We start from the raw sequence: 21,408 nt of genomic DNA, 5'->3' as shown, positions 1-21,408 counted from the left end.
TTGTGCTTCGTGATTCCCCTGTAACCCTGCTGGCCCAGGAGCCATTGTTCGGCTGCTGCTGCTGCGTGGCTGTTGGTCTCGTTCTCGATCGGCATCTGGAGCACTCCCGAGATGACAGGTGGTTGTCGGATCACAACAAGGTCGAGGGGCGCCCTCCGGAACGAGAACGGCCTCTGGATCGAAAACGCCTTCTGGATCGGGAACGCCCTCTAGATCGGGATCTCCCCCTGGATGGAGAACGGTGATGGACGCTCGAGGCGTTCTCCCGTCCCGGCACCTGGTTGTGGCAGGGTTCCTTAAACGTGACAGATGTTGGTGAGTCTTGACGTTGTTGTGCTTGCCACTCTTGCTTTCTGAGTCTTCTTCTCCTTCTCACTATGTATAGAAGGTGGAAGCGTCTTTTGCATTCGCGATCTCCGGTGGGGTGATTTTCATCGCAAAGCTTGCATTTCGGCTCGCAGTGATGCACGCCGTCTTCTTGTAGCGTTTCACCGCAATTGTGACATTTCTTGCTCGTTGCGTTTGTGTGCCGGCAAACACCGGCGCGATGGCCGACTTTTCCGCACGTTCTGCAAACATCGACTTGTCCCTTGTAGAGCGAGCAGGGAACCATGGCGGTTCCGCATATCACTGTGCTTGGAACGCGACACCCGTCAAAGAGGATTGCGACTACTTTGGTCTTTTTAATGCGTCTTTTCTCGATGGCAGTGGGATTTCGGTCGTGCACAATCAGGCGTTTGAGCGTTGCGTCGTCAAGGGAGAGGTCAACGTTCTTGATGATGCCCTTGCATGTATTATCGGGCGCGGCCACGTATGCGGCAACTTCGAACGAACCTTGGTTTGTGTGCAGTTTCTGCACGTTCACGTATGATGTGGCATTATTTTGGTACGGCGTAGAAATAACAATGATGTTTTGCATATTGTTGGGGCAGATCGTGTCCTCCCGTGCTTGTTCGTCAGTGATCTGGGCGGCCATGATGACGGCTCTTGCCAGCAGAACGAGGTCGACTTGGGCTACGTCCAATCCACCTCTGGGTCTCATAATAATCTCTCATAAGCGTCGCAACTTTAAAGTCCAAAAATATGTCTAAGAGTTCACTCACCGCCAAAAATGGCGTCTCCACTGAAACCGCAGAGCTTGCTTGTTCGAATAAGCACAAAGCCAAGTGATCTTGAAGCATTGAAACGACCGAAAACATTTAGAAAAGCGGGAGCCGACGTTTTCACGTCCGCGCTCCTCGACGCCACCTAGCGATCAGGTGGCTTGCAAGGGACGCTCATCGGCTAATGGTCAAACGCTGTCCGCGTCCTGCAGGAACGCGGGAGGCGTCTGTGTGCGCCGCAGGAAACGCACATCAGCGTCGCTGGGACACACAGCCTGCGTCTGAGAAGATGCACGTGCACGGAAAAGCGCATCGTGTGTGCGGTCGGAGCTCTCTCTCTGGACTTCGCTGGCCCGCTCGTCTCGAGTGCACTCTGGGCCCTTGTGATGGAAAGGCGCGTCTGTACGCTCTCGTTGCAATGTACTTCTCTCTCAAATATGTAAATTAAACGCATCTTCTACTTGTTCGCAAGGCGCGTCGCAAGAGTCGTCCTACGCCGGATCCTGGGTGGCAGCCTCGATCTCCTCCCCGGGCAACTGGTTGGCAGTGGCGGGATCGGTTCGTGTTTTTTCCTGGTACCGAAGCTGGTGAGTGCTCACTTTCCGTAGAGATTCTGCCAGGTGTTTTGGATAGATGGTGATGTTTATCCAGAAGGGTAGATTAGTTGCTGCTTTGTGAAGGATTGGGTTTATTAGAGGTACCTTCACGGCAGTTTGAGCAACGGATGTCTGCACGGGGTGACCGTGGACTTGAACAAATTGAGGAAACTGGATTTAGTGCTGTTGTGCCAGGAGCTGGGGATTGAGGTGGTGACTATACATAGAAAGCCGCTTTTAATACAGGCGGTTAAGGATTCTGGCGCGGATGCGGAGGAGCTCGCCGAGTGCTGGGAGCTAACTCAAGAGAGAATGAAAAGGGCACAAGAAGTATAGCAGCGAGAGCGCCTTATGTTTGAAAGAGAAACCGTCAGGCGCAAAGAAGAAGCGGAAAGCCAAGAAAGGGAGCTTGAGTGCTTGCGGCTTCAGCTTAAGATTGCAGAGGCAAAAGGCGCTAGTGATCTGGAACAGAAAAACGAGGTGATGAGACGGAAAATTCAGCCATCCGTAAGTGTAGTTGCAAACAGCTCTCAGGAATGCGGGAAAGATTTTTCGAAGGAAAGCAACTGCATTGTTCCTCAGTGTGTTAACCAGTCCGCTGGTCTAAAGGGTGAGAATAAAGATGACTTGGTCGAAAATAACTTAGACCGCGCGACTGAGACAGCTGACGCAAAGTGTGCGAGGGTTGACGAGCTGGAGATGCAATCGGGAGGCTCGGAAACGAGACGCAAGAAGCGGCGCAGACGCAAGAGACGTCGAGGTGCTGCGAGCGAGACAAAAGGCACTACGTGTGTTGAAAAAAGCTCGGAAAACTTGAGCGTAGCAGGCAAATTTAGGCATTTCGCATCGGCGTCAAAGTTGCCCTGCATGAGTCCGAGCCACCGGACAACAAGTAAAACAACAGCGGGTTCTTCGCAAATGCAATCAAGTGGAAGGCGCCAGCGGAAAAAGGGCAGGCCACAGCGCGCATCCTTGCGACCGAATTCGCGGCAGAGGTTTAGAGCTTTCCGCGGACAAGAGTTTCGAAGGGGTCCTGAGAAAAAGGCCACAATAGCTAAACACCGCACGGAAGTGAGCCCAAAGAGGACATCGCCACTCTTTCCCGCGCGTTGCTCGAATCCCCTCCGCCGGGCTGACCGAAGCCCGCCGAAATCGCGAATGAGGCGTGACTGTGCCGTTCAGCTGGAAGCACGTGCGCGTCGTTGCCTCGGGCGTTCTCGAAATCAGCCAAGACCTCGACCGCCACGTGTACGATTTAAGTGAGGGGCAGCTGTAAGCTGGAGAGTCGGACAGCGGGGTTTTATTAGAAGCATGCATGTTTGTTTAATTTTGATTTTACAGTAGTATGCCTGTGTCATCTCCACGGTTAGTTTGTTTAGCAACAGATTTCACTTCTTGTATTTGTAAGCATTGTAAGCGTTTTCAGTTAAGTTGATATGCGGAAGCAGTGGCCCGCATCAGTCTGCCGACTGCCTGAAATTAGTTTTTTTTCGAGTTCACTAGGTCACCACCTCAGTGTAGTCTTCTGTTCGGCAATAAACAATGAAAGGAGGTTGGCCCTTACTTGAACCTGGCGAATCTTAGGAGGGCTGAGTGCTCGCACTGTCAGTGTTCTGTTTGTGTGCACCCTCCCCCAATAAAGTCGGGCAGCTACTGGCCTAGAAAAAAAAACAGCCTCTGAGGACGGCGACCTTCATTTAGCGCCGTGTGACACGACCGACTATGGTGAAACCCGGCAACGGCGACTGGGACTCTGCGGATGTTGACGGTCCCATGCTGTGACCAAGTGGGCGCTACGCGTCGAGTGTGGTTGCCATTACAAGGTGTGCGGGTATGCGGTGGATCGTGGCGACGCCGAAATGCGCTTGTTGAGCAATCTGCTTTGTGCTGTGCTATGCAAAGGTGTGCTGTGCTGTGTAGTGTGTGTATGGGTAGTGGTTGACAATCCGGGAAACACCCAGAAGAAGCACAACGGCCACTTCAGGGAGCAGCGCCACTGCAGCCCTTCCGTGACCTCTTCGGGCGGCGGACGGGCTGTTATGATCGGCACAGCAAGGAGGTGGCTTGCAAGGGACGCTCATCGGCGTAACGATCAAACGCTGTCCGCGTCTTGCAGGAACGCGGGAGGCGTCTGTGTGCGCCGCAGGAAACGCACATCAGCGTCGCTGGGACACACAGCCTGCGTCTGAGAAGATGCACGTGCACGGACGAGGGGTATCGAAAGCGCGTCGCGTGTGCGGTCGGAGCTCCCTCTCTGGACTTCGCTGGCCCGCTCGTCTCGAGTGCGCTCTGGGCCCTTGTGATAGAAAGGCGCGTCTGTACGCTCTCGTTGCAATGTACATCTCTTGCAAATATGTAAATTAAACACATCTTCTACTTGTTCGTGAGACGCGTCACAAGAGTCGTCTTTCGCCGGATCCTCTGGGTGGCGGCCTCAACCCCTCCCCGGGCATATCAATATATATATATATATATATATATATATATATATATATATATATATATATATATATATATATATATATATATATATATATATATATATAGTAAAGAGATCTAACAGACAGTAATGCCAAGGAATGTACAGGAGAAGTTATTAGAACCATTGGAATGTAAATAAGGAGAAAGAAAGTGGGTGAAAAAATAACCATTCGTGAGCAGGAATCGAACCTACGACCTTCGAATAACGCGATCGAACCACTGAGCTATCACAGCGGCCTTCCCTCCATCCAATTCGTCTTGTTTATATGTGAAAATAGAAGTAGGAGTGTCAGTCAGCGCCATCTATAAGCCAAGCGACGAGTGTGAAACACTCTTTTATGCGCATGTCTGGCGGTACGCAGCACGTGAACTTAACGAGCGGGCAGCTGAATAATAGTCCCTCATATACAACCTAATGACATCAAGTCTGCCAGTACGAGACCCTCGTTAATGAATAAGAAAAAGTGGTGTATACCTAAGGGCTTGTTTCTTCGTGTATTGACACAATAATAATGAGATATAACAGACAGTAATGCCAATGAATGTACACAAGAATTTATTAAAACTAATGGAATATAAATAAGAAGAAAGAAAAGTGGGTGAAAAAACAACCAGCCGTGAGCAGGAATCGAACCTACGACCTTCGAATAACACGTTCGATGCTCTAACCACTGAGGCATCACAGCGGCATTCCTCCATCCACTTTTTTGGGTTTATATGTGAATTTATAAGTAGGAGTGTCAGTCAGCGCCATCTATAAGCCAAGCGACGAGCGTGAAACACTCTTCTATGCGCATGCCTGGCGTCTCGTAGCACAAGAACTTATTACGAGCGGGCAGCTGATTAATAGTCCCTCGTATACAACCTAACGACACCAAGTCTGCCAGTACGAGACCCTCGTTAATGAATAAGGGAAAGAACTGTATACCTAAGGACTCGTTTTTCCGTGTTTTGACACAATAATAATGAGATCTAACAGACAGAAATGCCAAAAGAGAGAGAGAGAAAACTTTGTTAAAAAGTCAGTCAATTGTTCAGGCATGGCCCGTCGCCCCTAGCTGTCGACCAGAATCCCTTGGGACGCGGCAGCAGCAAGGGCTTGACTGATGATGTCGCGCTGGACGTTGGGATTTGAGCTGCAGAGCAGGACCTCCCAGGATTCTACAATGTGAGAACCATCGTTTTGGCTTGAACATGTCCACACCATGTGGACCAAATTCGCTACCTCATCACAAAATTTACACTGGGACTGGAAAACTGCGGGGTGCCACTTGCTGGAAAGTGCAGGGTGTGTAAAAACCCCGGTCTGTAACTTTCGCCACAAAGCCTCGTTTTTCTTACTTAGTGAGTTATACTTGCTTTACTTAGTGAGTTATGCTTACTCGGGTATACTTGCCGATTTAGCCTGTAGTGTGCGACGATTTCATGGTATGTGCGCATATACTCGTTTTTTTGTTCGGTAACTTGGAAGGTTCCATGGGTCGACCGGTAGGTGAGGCCTCGGGCGATGGAATGAGCCTCCTCGTTCCCTCTAAGTCCTTGGTGAGCTGGAGTTCAGACAAGCAGAACCTGCTCTTTGGGTACTCCTACCATGTTTAATATACGGACGGCAGTCTCCATCATCCTTCCCGATTCATAATTTCTCACAGCGTTTTTGGAGTCGCTGATGACCACCCTGACCCTCTTTCGGCTCATGGCCAAAGCTATGGCCACTTCCTCGGCCTCTACAGTCTCGACAAGGACTGTGCAGGCCGCACTCAGGCCACCATCTTCCCTGACCGCCACTGCTGTGTGGGCCACTTTGCTTTCATATTCCGCAGCGTCTGTATATGCCACGTCCTGTCGACTGGTGTACCTGGATTGTAATGCCTCTGGCCTGGCTTTACGCCTGCCTTCGTGAAAGGTAGGGTTCATATTTCTGGGTAGCGGAGGTATCTTTATCCTGTCCCTGATCTGTATCGGTATGTCTTTTGAACGCGCTTGCTCACGCGTGGGCTCATAGCCCAATCTCTTTCATATTGCTCTCCCCGTTTTAAATCCGAGTAGTCTTTGATATTGTGCAGTCACAGTAGCCTCAATTAGCTCATAGAGTGTGTTAGATACCCCCAACTTCATAAGTCTGTCGGTTGACGTGTTTGGGGGAAGTCCGAGCGCGACTTTCACACTTTTCCTGATAATGGTGTCGAGTTTGCCCCGCTCCGCTTGGTTTATTTTTAAATAAGGTGCCACGTACACTATCCTACTTATTATGAAAGTCTGCACTAATCTAAGAGGTTCGCCTCCTTCATCCCAGCATGCCTGTTTGCTATTCGTCTGATCAGAAGACATGTCTGATTAGAACTGGCTTCCAACCTAGCAAGAGTTTCAGAATTCTTACGGTTTGCCTGAATCCTTAGTCCAAGGACATGGATACTGTCGACCGCGGGGATCTCTTTATTTATGTTATTTATTTCACAATACTGCAGGCCAATGTGCTGGCCCAAGCAGGAGTGGATACATCAAAACTTAATTGTAGAAAACAACAGACAACAATGCAAAAGAAACAAAAGGTTAAGAAAGAAGGTGACGCTCAAGGTCACCAAGAAACTTATTAGAATGAAAGATGTCACACGGCAAACAATTCCAGTCATCGACAGTTCTAGGAAAAAAACTATATTTAAAAGCATTTGATCGGGCAAAAATTGGGGTTAGAGCATGTTCATGACCATGACGAGTACGTCGTACTGAGAGCGGTTTAACACAGTCAGGGAGATCAATTTTTACAATACCACACAAACAATTCTAAAGAAAGGAAAGACGACTGAACTTTCTCCGAGCTTCTAAAGTAGAAATGTCGTTTAATTGCATTAAGGTGGTCGGGGAATCAAACCTACGATATTTGCCAAAAATAAACCTTACAGCCTTTCTGTTAATACGTTCCAGATTCATAATATCTTTCTTGGTATGCGGATCCCAGATAATAGAAGCATACTCAAGCTTAGAACGAACACAGGCATTATAGGCTAGAATTTTAGTAGGCTAGAATTTTAGTTTGCCGTTAACATACAAGTGGATGTCCACTTCAGGCCTGTTGTGGAGCCGCAGTTTTCCGGCGGGCATGAGGAAGAGTGCTTCCGACTTTTCGGCAGAGCATTTAAGTCGTTTGGGCTCCAGGTACTCCACAATTTTATCAATGGCGATTTGCTGAACCTTCAATTTGGCTGTCACTGGCCTTGTTCATTCATAATGTTATGTCATCCGCGTATTTGGTGTGATTTAAATTCTCAATATCCTTTAACTGTTCAGGCAGTTTCAACAATACAATGTTGAAAAGGATGGGTGATAACACCGAGCCCTGAGGTGTCCCCCTGTTGCCTAATTTAATGTCCTCGATGGATTTTTCCCCGATTTTTAAAGTGCCTGTCCTGTTCGAAAGGAAGTCTTTGACGTAATCATAAACTCCCTTTCCGACGTTCAGGGAGCTCAAATTCTCCAAGATGGATACGTGCCTCACGTTGTCAAATGCTTTTGCCACATCTAACCCCACGATAACTTTTGTGTCTCGCGTTGGCTTGTCTATTATTTGGTCCTTCAGCTGTAGCATCAAGTCACACGCTGATAGTCGGGGCCGAAAACTAATCATGGTGTCCGCGGATACATACCATTGTCTCCCATGTACCTATTGAGCCGCGTCTGAACGACATGCTCCATGAGCTTACCTACGCAAGACGTTAACGATATCGGCCTTAGATTCTCGAAACGGAGTTTTTTACTCGGTTTAGGAATGAAAATACATTTGCGAGTTTCCACTCCTGCGGTATCCTCCATTTTTCCCAACACTCCTGCATGTACGTTGCTAGGTTAGCGATGCACTTATCATGTAAATTACGGAGCATTTTGTTGGTCACTCTGTCCGGCCCTGCCGCTGATCTAGTCCTTAGCCGAGTGATCTCCGCTCGCACCTCAGCCAGGGTGATAGCGGCGTCTAAGGCTGCGTTTTCCAGTCCTCCATAATCTGGGAGAGTTTCGGATCCTGCGGGATTAATGTATTTGCTCCGAACTTCTTCTAAGAGTTCCTTCCTGGTGCCTTCATATTGGTGCGCCATTTGTTCCAATTGCTGTTTAGACGCTGTCTTCGTGCTTTCCGGATCTAAAAGATGACGAAGAAGTCGCCATGTCCCGGACGTAGTTATGTTCCTATCCATGTCGTGACAGACGTTCCCCCACCTTTGCTTCGTGAGCGTGATGCCGTGCTCTTCAATTTGCCTGTTTAAAGCCGCTATTTGTTTCCTGATACTCCGATCCCATCTCTGTTGGAGTCGGTTTTCCAAAGATTTCTTTTTCTTCCAAAGATTTACTAATCTCGTGTCTACCACTTCGTTGTCCTCCTCGGTTTCCACCACTTTAGTGGCTTCCTTAACAGTACGTAACACCCCATCGCACCACTCGGCAATGTCGGAAATGGGAGTCGGGTCGCCCCTGAGGTCCCTGAAAGAGTCCCAATTTACGGACTCCACCCTTCGTTTCCGAGGTGTTACCGGGCCTCCCTCTACCACTACTTCTATGATAATGTGATCACTGCCTAGGTCCTCGTTTGTGTTGCACCACGTGCCACTAGTGCCGCTCCCCATCAGAGTAAGGTCCGGTGTGGTGTCAACCGCGACACTACTTCGCTTCCTCGTTGGCTGCAACGCGTCGGTTATTAAATCCAGATTTTGAGTTTGCATGCCATCCCACAGCTTCCTGCCCTTAATTGAAGCCTGCTTATATCTCCATGCCGTGTGTTGAGCGTTAAAGTAACCGACGATCAGCAATGAGTTGTTCCTACTCTTACGTCACGTAGAAGCGAAGAGATCCCCAAAGTTGCATCGCCTTTGTCTGGGAGAGCTGTATATATTTAATACGAATAAGCTAGCGTTTTTCTTTTTTGGGGTATTAGTTCTATGAGAACATGGTCAATGTGTGCAATAACAATGTCCTGCTGCACCACCGTAACGTTTCGCCTGACCAGGGTGGCCACCTGCGTACTCGAGCCGTCGCTTACATAGGATTTAAAACCAGGCAATGTCACGTTTTTCCCACATTCCTGTAAAGCTATAACATCCAGTGAATCCCCTTTCCTCAGGAATTCCTGCAGAACCGCACGCTTCCGCGTGAAGCCTCTGCAGTTCCATTGCCAAACGGTGTTCTTACGGAATCTGTGAGCCATGATTGCCACTAAGGTGATTCATCGGCCTGCCTAATACTTCTTGGGCGAGCTGTTCATACGCCCGATCCCTCTTCGCGAATTCTGTTTTAAGTTCCTCGGTAATTTTATTATCCTGCTGTTGCAACTGCTGTGTCAGATTTTGAAACATCTCGAACATTCGTTTTTCGAAGGCCTTACACCATTCATCGTCCGGGTAGATTTGGCTTCAATGTTTGCCTCTAGTTGCGATATTTCCTTTTCTATCACTGCCTCTACGTTCTCATCTATTACGGGCTTTTCCGCTTCTTTTGCCCTCTTTTTCGCTGGAGGCGGAGTGGTGCTCTGCTCCTCTGCTTTCCATATTTTCATTTTGTGGCATTCGTGGTAGGGAAACCGCTGTTGTGTTAGAAGACGTAATAGCTATTGGAAGCTCCTCTATTGGCCGACTCATCATTGCTAGTGAAACGGGTTGTTGAACAAGCAGGAGTTGACTCGGCAAAGGAGAGATTTATTTAGCGCAAGGGCTAACTGTACGCAAGCCTGCGATCACAGCAAGTCTTCTTTCTTTTCTATCCTCGAGCTCCATGCCCACTGCCCTCGTTACAATCACCCCCGGCCGATGAGGGAGCCATCCTGGCGACCTAAGGACAGGTGTACACAGAAGGGTCATGGTATGGCTTGAGCCGAGAGATGTGTACGATTTCTTTTCTCCGATGGCGCTTGTCCGGAGATGCATCCAGCGGCTGGACAAGGCAGTTGACAGGGGAGTTTTGGCGTACAACTCGATAAGGGCCATGGTACCTGGACGAAAGCTTGTGGGAGAGTCCTGGAGTAGTAGAAGGAATCCATAACCACACCAGTGAGTTTGGAGCAAAGCCCATATGCGTGGTTGACGCGTCGTGGCGATGTTTTTAGCGCGTCTGGTCATGTCACGTGAACGCACGAGCAAGCTTCCGACATTCTTCAGCGTGTGCTGCTGCTCGAGAAACGGTAGTCATCTCTGAAGGGTCCGGTCGATAAGGAAGATTGGTATTCATTGTTGATTATGGCTCGCGTCCATAAAGAAGGAAGAAAGGCGACAACGGTGCCATCGTCTCGGTAGTTCTTGTGATTATAGATAGCTGCCGGGCGACCTCCTCGCGTATGAATTGCTTTATGACTGGCATCAACGCAGAGTGTTCGGCGGTGTCATGGCGATAGTCGAGGGATGAGATGCCCGCGGTGTCTTGAGCAGCGCAACGTGTAGATGCGCGCTGCCTACGCAGCTCATCATAGCTTTGGCAGAGCTGAATCACCTCGGCGACCGTCTGGGGACTCTTCGTAGCCAGCATTTGGAATGCATCGTCGTCGATTCCTTTTTGATGTTCTTGATCTTGTCTGCCTCCTCCAGAGTCGAATCGACGAGCTTGCAGAGAAATAGCACATCTTCGATGTAGCTCATGAAAGTTTCATCTGCTCTCTGTACTCTGCACCGCAAGCGCTGTTCAGCACGAAGGCGGTGGACAGAAGGACGGCCAAAGACTTCCACGAGGGTTTTCGCCAATTCCGACCAGGTACTGAAATCACTTTGATGATTTCTGTACCATAGTTTTGCCACATCGGTCAGGTAAAAACTCACATTTGTGAGCTTATCGGCTGCGTTCCACTTATTGACGGCGCTCACCAGTTCATACTCGGCAATCCAGTTGTCCACATCTTGGTCCTCTGTGCTACCAAATATGGGGGGGGGTCGCGCTGCCGGTGAGTGCCAGCGCAGAAGACAGGCACAGGTGCGAGACCTGGAGTAGCAGCATGAGATGGCCCCGGATCAGTTATTGTAGGAGGTTGTTGGAGTGTGCGGCTGCGAGGTTCCAGGGTGAGGACCAGATGTACCCAGCACTTACACCACTTGAAACAGGTTGTTGAACAAGCAGGAGTTGACTCGGCGAAGAAGAGCTTTATTTAGCGCAAGGGCTAACTGAACGCAAGCCTGCGATTACAGCAAGTCTTCTTTCTTTTCTATCCTCGAGCTCCATGCCCACTGCCCTAGTTACACTAGCTGCTTTTTAGGCATGGGATTCTCTTCCTTAATGGTTAACATTTCTTCATCGCGTTTATCCTGGGAGGCCCTATCACCCCAACCCACCTTGCGGTTCGGCGACGTGGGTCTCCCACTGTTGAGGACAGCACTGCCGGAAGTCCCCTCGTTTACTGGACCAGTCATTGGTAACATTTCTTCATCGCGTTTATCCTGGGAGGCCCTATCACCCCAACCCACCTTGCGGTTCGGCGACGTGGGTCTCCCACTGTTGAGGACAGCACTGCCGGAAGTCCCCTCGTTTACTGGACCAGTCATTGGTGGCAGCTCTCCTCTTGTCTTTCCAGTAGTCTTGGGAAGGAACCTGCTCTTCCTCTTGACCCTCTCCGTTGCTTCGACCGGCTCATGGACCGTTCTTTGATCTCTTACATTCTGCACGTTTGTGAATCGGCGTCTTACGCCTTCCACTCTTCTCCTTCCATTCGCCGCTAGGCCTCCCACTGTCTCTTCTTTATTGTATAAGGGGTCCTGAAAGCTTCCTTGCATTTCTGATCTGCTGTCAGGTGAGCTTTGCTGCACAGCTAACACTTGGGCCTTACACATGCATGGTCCTCGGGTGGAGCTGTCATTCCGCATCCCTGGCAGCGAACATGGTCGCTGATACACACGTCCGAATTGTGTCCTACCTGGCCACATCGGTAGCACACCTCGTATCGTTTCTTATAAAGCACGCATTTCAGTGGTACGCCGTAACAGTACACCCACCTGGACACTGTCTCATTTTTGAAGATGATGACCACTGAACATGAGTTCCCCAGTTTCCTAAAACCAAGTATCGGCGGGTTCCTTGAGTTGCCGAAAGCCTCTGTCAGTTCCTCTACTGATAATCTCGGGTCGATGCCGCGCACAACACCCTGCCCGCTATCCTCGTGCGGTGCGAGGTACGACGTGACGTCATAGTTCTTGCCTTCAATCTTGATAGACTTAATCCTGGTCACCTTCCAGACAGTGTCTATGTCTGGAGTGCTGAAAATCAGGGTGCCTTGCTTGTCGTTAACAATGAGCACTTCGTTTTCTTGTCCCTTAATCCACGGAATGTGCGCTGCCATACGCACCGCCTCAATGAGCCTGGTGTTCTGAACTTTTGTGAGCGCCAGCCCGCACTCCGGACAAATGATTATCTTGTAGTAGTTTGCAGGTAACCGCGGTAGGTACGACGCAAAAATCTGGGGCACAAGATCGCTCCGCGATCTTGCGCCCCAGCTTTTTGTATGCTGCGTTCGCAGCAGCCGTCTTCTTTCTGTCTTCACCGAGCTCGGCTCCACTTTCTGCCCGGGCGTTGCCGTCTTGGCGTCCCTGTCTGTCAGCTCTAGCGGAGTCACGCAGCTCTTTAACATGTTTTCCAACTTTCGAGATCAATTCAGCGGTTCTAAATTCCTGAGAATAATTTCAGTACCCTCCACGGTCACCTCCATTGCCCTCGCGTCTCCACAACGGGGCTCTGAAGCGGATGCCGGGGGGCGTCGGCCACCGCCGAGCCGCCGCGTTTGTTCACCGCTAGCGTTAGGCTTTGCAGGGCGGAGACGCAGTCGACACTAAAATAGCCATAAAATGTCCCAAAACGTACTCACAGTCCTGAAGTCATGGTCTAGATGACCCCTAGAACTTCAGGCAAGCGATTACAGTAGTTGTTTCCTGTAACTGCACAATTTCCACCAGACCAAACAACTTTCCGCGGAGCTTATGCGAGGCAAATCCGAACTCCTTGGCCCCCTGGTGGCCATCTCCCAGTAATGCCAAGGAATGTACAGAAGTTATTAGAACCAATGAAGTGTAAATAAGAAGAAAGAAAATTGGGTGAAAAAACCAGACGTGAGCAGGAATCGAGCCTACGACCTTCGAATAGCGCGTTCGATGCTCTAACCTCTGAGCTATCACAGTGGCCTTCCCTCCATCCACTTTTTTTGTTTATATGTGAATTTAGAAGTAGGAGTGTCAGTAAGCGCCATCTATAAGCAAAGCGACGAGTGTGAAACACTCTTTTGTGCGCATGTCTGGCGTCGCGTAGCACGTGAACTTATTACGAGCGGGCAGCTGATTAATAGTCCCTCGTATACAACCTAATGACACCAAGTCTGCCAGTACGAGACCCTCGTTAATGAATAAGGAAAAGAGGTGTATACCTAAGGGCTCGTTTTTTCGCGTGTTGACAGAATAATAATAGATCTAAGAGACAATAATCCCAAGGAATGCACAAGAGAAGTTAATAAAAAAATGAAATGTAAATAAGAAGAAAGAAAAGTGGGCGAAAAAATAACCAGCCGTGAGCAGGAGTCGAACTACGACCTTCGAATAACGCGTTCGGTGCTCTAACCACTGAGATATCACAGCCGCCTTCCCTCCATCCACATTTTTGGGTTTATATGTGAATTTAGAAGTTGGACTGTCAGTCAGCGCCATCTATAAGCCAAGCGATGAGTGTGAAACGCTCTTTTATGCGCATGTCTGGCGTCACGTAGCACAAGAACTTATTACGAGCGGGCAGCTGATTTATAGTCCCTCGTATACAACCTAATGATACCAAGTCTGCCAGTACGAGACCCTCGTTAATGAGTAAGGTAAAGAAGTGTATACCTAAGGGGTCGTTTTTCCGTGTTTTGGCCCAATATTAGTGAGATCTAACAGACAGTAATGCCAAGGAATGTACAGGAGAAATTATTAGAACCAATAGAGTGTAGATAATAAGAATTAAAAGTCGTTGAAAAAGTAACCAGCCGTGAGCAGGAATCAAACCTACGACCTTCGAATAACGTGTTCGATGCTCTAACCACTGAGCTATCACAGTGGCAATGACTCCATCCACATTTTGTGGTTTATATGTGAATACAGAAGTAGGAGTGTCAGTCAGTAGGTTAGATTCATGCATGTGGAAGCATCAGGGAAAGTGGTACTGATTAGCAAATAAAATTTGTATCACAAGGAAATGCCAAGAAGCCTGATGCCAAGAATATACAGAAGTCTAGGGCTGTTAGCAGGAAACCGAGAAGCTGTGGGTCAACTTTATTTTTTGTGGCGTCATATACAAGTGTGCATGCATATATATATATATATATATATATATATATATATATATATATATATATATATATATATATATATATATATATATGCATACACGCTTGTATATGACGCCACAAAAAGTAAAGTTGACCCAAAGCTTCTCGGTTTCCTGCTAACAGCCCTAGACTTCTGTATATTCTTGGCATCAGGCTTCCTGGCATTTCCTTGTGATACACATTTTATTTGCTAATCAGTACCACTTTCCCTGATGCTTCCAGATGCATGAACTTTCCACGCATATTACGTTTGCCATCAGAAAGAACTAGCCATGCGATTACGTTCGTGCTTTCAATGGTACCTAGGATTAACAGTTACGCGGAGAAGTACGAGCTGTTGCTCTTTATGAACAGACTCATTAGGCTTTTGGTTCTCTTGCTCCCAATGAAGAAATGGTATATTGTAAATTCCAACAATGCGCAACGTGAAATTCACTGTAATAAACGCTAGGCTATGCATTTTATTTAAACTTACGCCAAAGAAGCAGCACCGATAAATAATGGTAGTATTTCACTGTGCTACAGCAGCCAAATCGGATCAGTGTAGTGGGTGGTATTTTTTTAAATATGTGGTCCATATAGTATGATAAATAAAAGTTCAGTGACGTGCGCTAATGCGATATAAGTCATAATTAGAAATCTGAAATTTTCTAAAATAGTGAACTCATGCGTACTTCTTTCTGTAGTTAATGCAATCACTCCTCGTGTAACACAATGGTGTCTCATAAAAACTTGTAATTCTACCCTTGTTTTTCTCATTTCTTCTTAGTGACCGGCGCCAACATGCAGCTTGATCAAGATGAACCTATACCAACTAGCCAAAACTTTTTATACTGCTCCAGCACCTTCAGTGGCACTGTCATGAAAAGTATACTAAATTCCGTGCTCTTCTGTGCACAGATTGGTGCAAAATATTATTATGCAAAGTATTTTAGAACAAGCTATGCATGCCTTGGGGTTTTGCCGAGCCTTTCTTTGTGTATTGCGTTATTATCTTATTGTTATTTAAGAAGGGTGATGAAGAAAACCGAGGGCTCATGGCAACTTTTTGTGGAAGATCTTAAATACTGCCCTAGAATTAAGGCTTTGCATAAAATCTGAATTTCAAACTGGAATGCAGAGTGTCCAAACAAACCTGTCTCTCATCTAGGCAGGTTTACACTTGTGTCACTTGGGGACTGTAAAGAAAAGAGTGAGAACTGTGCCGCAGCAGTAAATACAGTTCCAGAACGAGTTGCGAAATTAATCAGTAAGGTGGTGGGAGACTCAAAGTAACATCCAAGTGATTTGTCAATGTGGTTTATTGGGCGGGCTGGAGATACATGATTGATTTGGTGTCTTTCTGTCTGCGTCAAAGTAGTAGGATCTCATTTCAAAACTAATCGAAGTGATGCTCCACACTCAGGTTTTAAAAGAGCAAGGACTTTATAAATTATTTTCTAATTTAAAATGTAAAGACTTTATAATTTAAAGGGCTTTATGATTCAAGAGTGCATACCAATTAAAGAGGGTATCTAGCTCATTTGGAAGCGGTAAATCATGAAAGTCTCAAGTACAACCTACAAAATAGAACTGGCAGAGCTTTCGAAGTTGACTAATAGGCGTAAGATATGCGATTTAGGAAGGTATAACATACAGAGAATCGAAATCGCTCTGAAAAACGGAGGAAGCATCAAAGCAGCGAAAAGGAAACTTGGGATAGACAAAAATCAGATGTACGCACTAAGAATTAAAGAAGGCAAAATAACTACTAATATTGATAGAATTGTTAAAATAGCGGAGGAGTTTTACAGAGATCTGTACAGTAGCAGGAAAAACCACGACCTTAATACTATAGGAACTAGCAGTAACTCAGATGACACCCTACCAGTAATGATAGAAGAAGTCAGAAAAGCTTCGGAGAGCATGCAAAGAGGTAAAGCTGCTGGTGAGGATTAGGTAACATCAGACCTGCTAAAAGATGGAGGACAGATTGTGATAAAAAAACTAGCCACCCTTTTACGAGGTGTCTCCTCACGGGAAGCCTGCCGGAGTCTTGAAAGAATGCTAACATCATCTTTATATATAGGAAAGGAGATTACACGGATTGAAAAATTACAGGCATTATCTTGCTCTCTCATGTTGCTCTCTGTGGTATACAAGCTATTTACATAGGTAATTGCTAACAGAGTGATGAAAACGTTAGAATTCAATCGACCAAAAGAACAAGCAGGATTTCCAACAGGCTACTCAACAATCGACCACATCCATACCATTAATCAGGTAATAGTGTAATGCTCTGAATGGAACCAACCGTAATACATAGCCTTCATACATTACGAGAAGGCGTCTGATTCAGTAGAAATATCAGCCGTCATGCAGACACTCCGGAATCAGGGCGTCGATGAAGACTATATGAACATCCTGGGGGAAATCTACTGGGGATCAATTGCTACCATGGTGCTTCATAAAGAAAGCAACAGGATATCTATAAAGAAGGGTGTAAAGCAGGGGGACATTATCTCCCCAATGCTGTTTACTGCGTGCTTACAGGAAGTTTTTCAGAAGCCTAGAATTGGAACAGTTAAGGATAAGAGTTATTGGAGAGTACCTAAGTAACCTGCGCTTTGCCGATGATATTGCATTGCGGAGTAACTCAGGGAACGGATCGCTACTCATGATTACGGAGTTAGACAAGGGGAGCAGAAAGCTGGGTCTCAAAATAATCAGCAGAAAACAAAAGTAATGGAAAACAACCTCGGAAAAGAGTAGCGCTTCGAGATGTCTGATAGTGCATTTCAAGTTGTAAAAGACTGTCTACTTAGGGCAGGTAACAACCACAGAAACGACACACGAGATTAAAGTAACTAGAAGAATAAGAGTGCGGTGGAGCGCATTTGGTAATCACTCTCAAATTGTGACAGGTATATTGCCACTGTCCCTCAAGAGGAAGGTATATAACAGCTGTATCTTGCCGGTACTTAGCTGCGGAAGAGAAACCTGGAGACTTAAAAAGCGGGTTCAGCCTAAATTGAGGACGACGCAGCGAGAAATGGAAAGAAAACTGGTAGGTGTAACCTTTAGGGACAAGAAGAGAGAAAAGTGGATTAGGGAACAAATGAGGGTTAAGGATATTATAGTTGAAATCAAGAAGAGTAAATGGACATGGGCCGGACATGTAGTGCGTAGACAGGATAACCACTGGTCATTAAGGGTAACTAACTGGATTCCAGAAAAGGCAAGCGCATTAGGGGGAGACAGAAGGTTAGGTGGGCCAAGGAGATTAAGAAGTTTGCGGGTAGAAATTGGCAGCAGCAAGCACAGGACAGGGTTAACTGGCGCAGCATGGGAGATGCCTTTGTCCTGCAGTGGACGTAGTCAGGCTAATGATGATGATGATGGTGATGATCTACCTCAGATGAGCTGAAATTTACATGCCCTCATTGTGGGCCATGGAAAAAGTGTTGAATGCATGTATTGTGCATGATTGCAGAGACAGCAGCCAGCTGTAATTCTGTGAAGTCTTATCAGAATATCCTTGTCATCCAGCAAGCCTATTAAAACCAACTGCTTTCTCTTGGTCGTGAGAAAGTTGTCAGTATAAACTCGTGCATGAATGTCATAGCGTACAGTTTGGGGCTCATTGTTGCTCAAAAGTACAGAAGTTAGAAATGGCCCAAAGGCCTCAGTCGTTTCCAGCAAATTAATATTTTGGCCTAAGATGATCTGCATTTGCTAGAAACTATCCTGTAATCACTGTCCAAGTATGCAATTTCTTTCATGGTAATGGTAAAATCGTATCACACACCTGTTATTCAACTGTAGGGCAATATTATTCTTGTACACAAAAGAAAAACATTTGCACTGTACTTCATGAGCTCACAATAGCCAGTTTTAGTGGCTATATTGTCTGCGGCTGTCATCCTTACTGAAATAGGAAGCTTAGCATGTGAGCAATCTAAGCCGTAATCCATATGGTGATCATTCATTCAGCCATATTATCGTGTAAGTGCTTGAATATTCTTCACAAAAACCCGCTTTTAAGGGATCATGTTAGGGGACGAATCACTACATTGCTTGGAAGAAGAGTATATTTGCGCAAGATTTCACTTCATGTGAACTGCTTTATGTGTGGATGGTCGAAAGCTTCCTACTCGTTACAAAGGGCCGAACCATAATTCACCATCCTCATTATCATCAGCCACAGCATCAACGAAGCATGCAAGCCACCTAAAGGCCTTACTGGGTGCTTTGTCATTATGCTAAACGCACATTGGTTGCTTTGTTATTATGCAAAATGATGGCAATTGGTGTAGTGAATACCTAGCTAGTGTACCTGCAGTAGGCACTCCATCAAAGTTTTCTGAAGGCTCTATGAAATGCCTCTCCTCCAGCTTATGATGTGATTGTGTTACGTCATCAACACTGGCTTGACATCTTTAGCCCACTTGTTCTTATGCGAACGTCTTTTTTTCATGGTGGTTTTTTTTTCAACCACATTTTAAAATTTTGTCAGTTCAACCAAAATTACCAATAGAAAGAGACCTCTCAAGGGCTTATTATTGTCACGGAAAAGAAGAGACGCCGCATCGACGAGGCTGGTGATGAGATGTACTCAAAATCAGCGGCAATGGCATGACCGGTTCACCAGTGATCGAGCGAAGACAATCCTTCGTCTTCCTCGTCAGGCACACACGCCTTTCACCCCCTAGATTATCAATATAAGTGCATGTAGCATTACCCCCGGCGGCACAAGCGCCATCTTGGCGCATCTAAATGTCAACTTCACCAGGAGAGCTGTAGGGCTTCAAGCGCACAACATGTACAATAACGGTAGCCTGTTGGGCACATGAAGGCGACGGGGTGACAGGACCAATTTCATATGTTACTGGAGTAACCATACGAAGGACTCGGTATAAACCTGTATAGCGAGTAAGCAGTTTTTCACAAGCCAACTTGACAGGTCGGAGACCAGAGGAGGACCAAAGAACCGGGTGGAAAGTGTACGTCGCGGTGTCGTTGGTCATTCAAGCGCCGTCGCTTCTCTTGAAAGGTCAGAAGGCAAGTACGGGTGATTTCGCGTGCGTGAGTGGCCCGGAAGATAGCGTCTATGGCATATTCACTGGACAGTACTCCAGGGGATGGTATGAAGGTGTCTAGAGGGAAAGTTGGTTCTCAGCCAAACAGCAGAAAAAATGGAGAGTAACCGGCAATGTCATGGTGCGAAGAATTGTAGTCAACTGTGACGTACGGCAACGCGAGATCCCAGTCGGTGTGGTTGGTAGAAACATACATAGCGAGCATATTTGTAAGAGTTCGATTTAGACGCCCCGTGAGTACATTGGTTTGCCCGTGGTATGACGTAGTCAGCATGTGTTTCGTTTTACAGGACTGCAAGATGTCGGCTATGACCTTCGACAAAATGGTGCGGCGATGGTCTGTAAGCAGCTGCCGTGCGGCTCCGTGTAGCAAAATCACGTCCTTGAGGAGGAAGTTGGTGACATCTGTGACGCAGCTTCTTTTGAGAGCTCATGTGATGGCGTAACGCGTGGCGTAGTCGGTGGCCATGGCTATCGACTTCTTACCCTCGGAAGACAAGGGGAAATGGTCAAGTAGTACCAAGATAACCCGGAAGAACGGTTCTGACGGAATATCAAGTGGTTAAAGGCGTACGGCAGGGAGTGTCGATAGTGAGCCCCGCCGCAGTGGTCTAGTGGCTAAAGTACTCAGCTGCTGACCCGCAGGTTGCGGGTTCGAATCCCGGCTGCAGCAGCTGCAATTCCGATGGAGGCGGAAATGTTGTAGGTCCGTGTGCTCAGATTTGGGTGCACGTTAAAGAACCCCAAATGGTCGAAATTTCCGGAGCCCTCCACTACGGCATCTCTCATAATCATATGGTGGTTTTGGGACGTTAAACCCCACATATCAATAAATAGTGTTTTGCGGCGCTGACAATTCTCACAAGCCGCAACGTATCTTCTGACTGAGCGTACAAGCCCTGGCCAAAAGAAGCGTCGGCGTATTCGGTCATAAGTGCGTGACACACCAAGGTGACCAGCAGTCGGAAGGTCATAAAGTTCATGTGAAACTTCAGAGCGAAGGTGTTGCGGAATGACAAGCAGCAGCGCCGGGCCATCTGGCTCAAAACTTTTATGGTATAATACACTATCGTGGAACACGAATGAGCGATTGGACTGATTGGAAGATGATGATTAGAGGTGCTCAATGATATTATGCAAAGACGCATCAAAACGCTGCTCGTCACAGATGCATGTCATTTGCGATAGGAAAAGACGCAAAGCTCGGCGTCGGCGTCAAGCATAGTGCTCGACTCAGCAACCGGGTAGCGGGACAGGCAGTCTGCGTCCTGATGTAAGCTACGCGAAAAAATGACAGCTACAAAAATACGTACAAAAAGAATATATCACTCTTTTGTCTTTGCCCTGCCACTTTTATTTGATATATAACATGTTTCTGGGGAACAACACCAGCTGTCGACGTGCCAAAATATTGAGGAGGAATCCCTTCACACCGAACGCAAGTGAGCATTGCTGTCCAAAAGTGGGTCATTGAAAGAGCTTCGAGTTACGCAGTCTTCGGCCAGGGCACGGAAATTGAAATTCGGTTTCACCCCGTGGGGCCATGTTCACCGTAGACTTAAAAAAACCTAAAATTTATCGAGATCGAAGGCTCCCAAAATCAATAGTATCATTCTTTTGACAGTTGTGCAGTGTGTTCTCTGGTTTCCAGTTCCGACATGGGTGGAGCCACTACCTTGAATGGGCAGGCCACTTGACTTCTCCCTCGCAATTCTAGTAAAGCTCTTTGTATGTCTGTTTTATTCCAAAAGCAATGGTGATATTTAAAGTAAAGGTTTTCAGTACTAGTGGTATATTGGTCATTCGACCACCCACAACGATTTGGTAAACAGTGGTCAAAACGAACGTAT

At 47.1% G+C, this 21,408-nt stretch overlaps 1 non-coding gene across 1 annotated transcript; it reads right to left on the bottom strand.

Annotated features, from left to right (window-relative positions):
* Window positions 1-4,793: 4,793 nt before the first annotated feature.
* TRNAT-UGU (transfer RNA threonine (anticodon UGU)) lies at window positions 4,794-4,866 on the bottom strand. Its single transcript has one exon. It is a non-coding gene; the product is annotated as a tRNA-Thr (tRNA).
* Between the last annotated feature and the right edge of the window lie 16,542 nt (window positions 4,867-21,408).

This window comes from Rhipicephalus microplus, chromosome 5 (genome assembly GCF_043290135.1).
Source record: "Rhipicephalus microplus isolate Deutch F79 chromosome 5, USDA_Rmic, whole genome shotgun sequence".
Lineage (NCBI taxonomy): Eukaryota > Metazoa > Arthropoda > Arachnida > Ixodida > Ixodidae > Rhipicephalus > Rhipicephalus microplus.
This window is presented reverse-complemented; position numbering and strand designations above follow the sequence as displayed.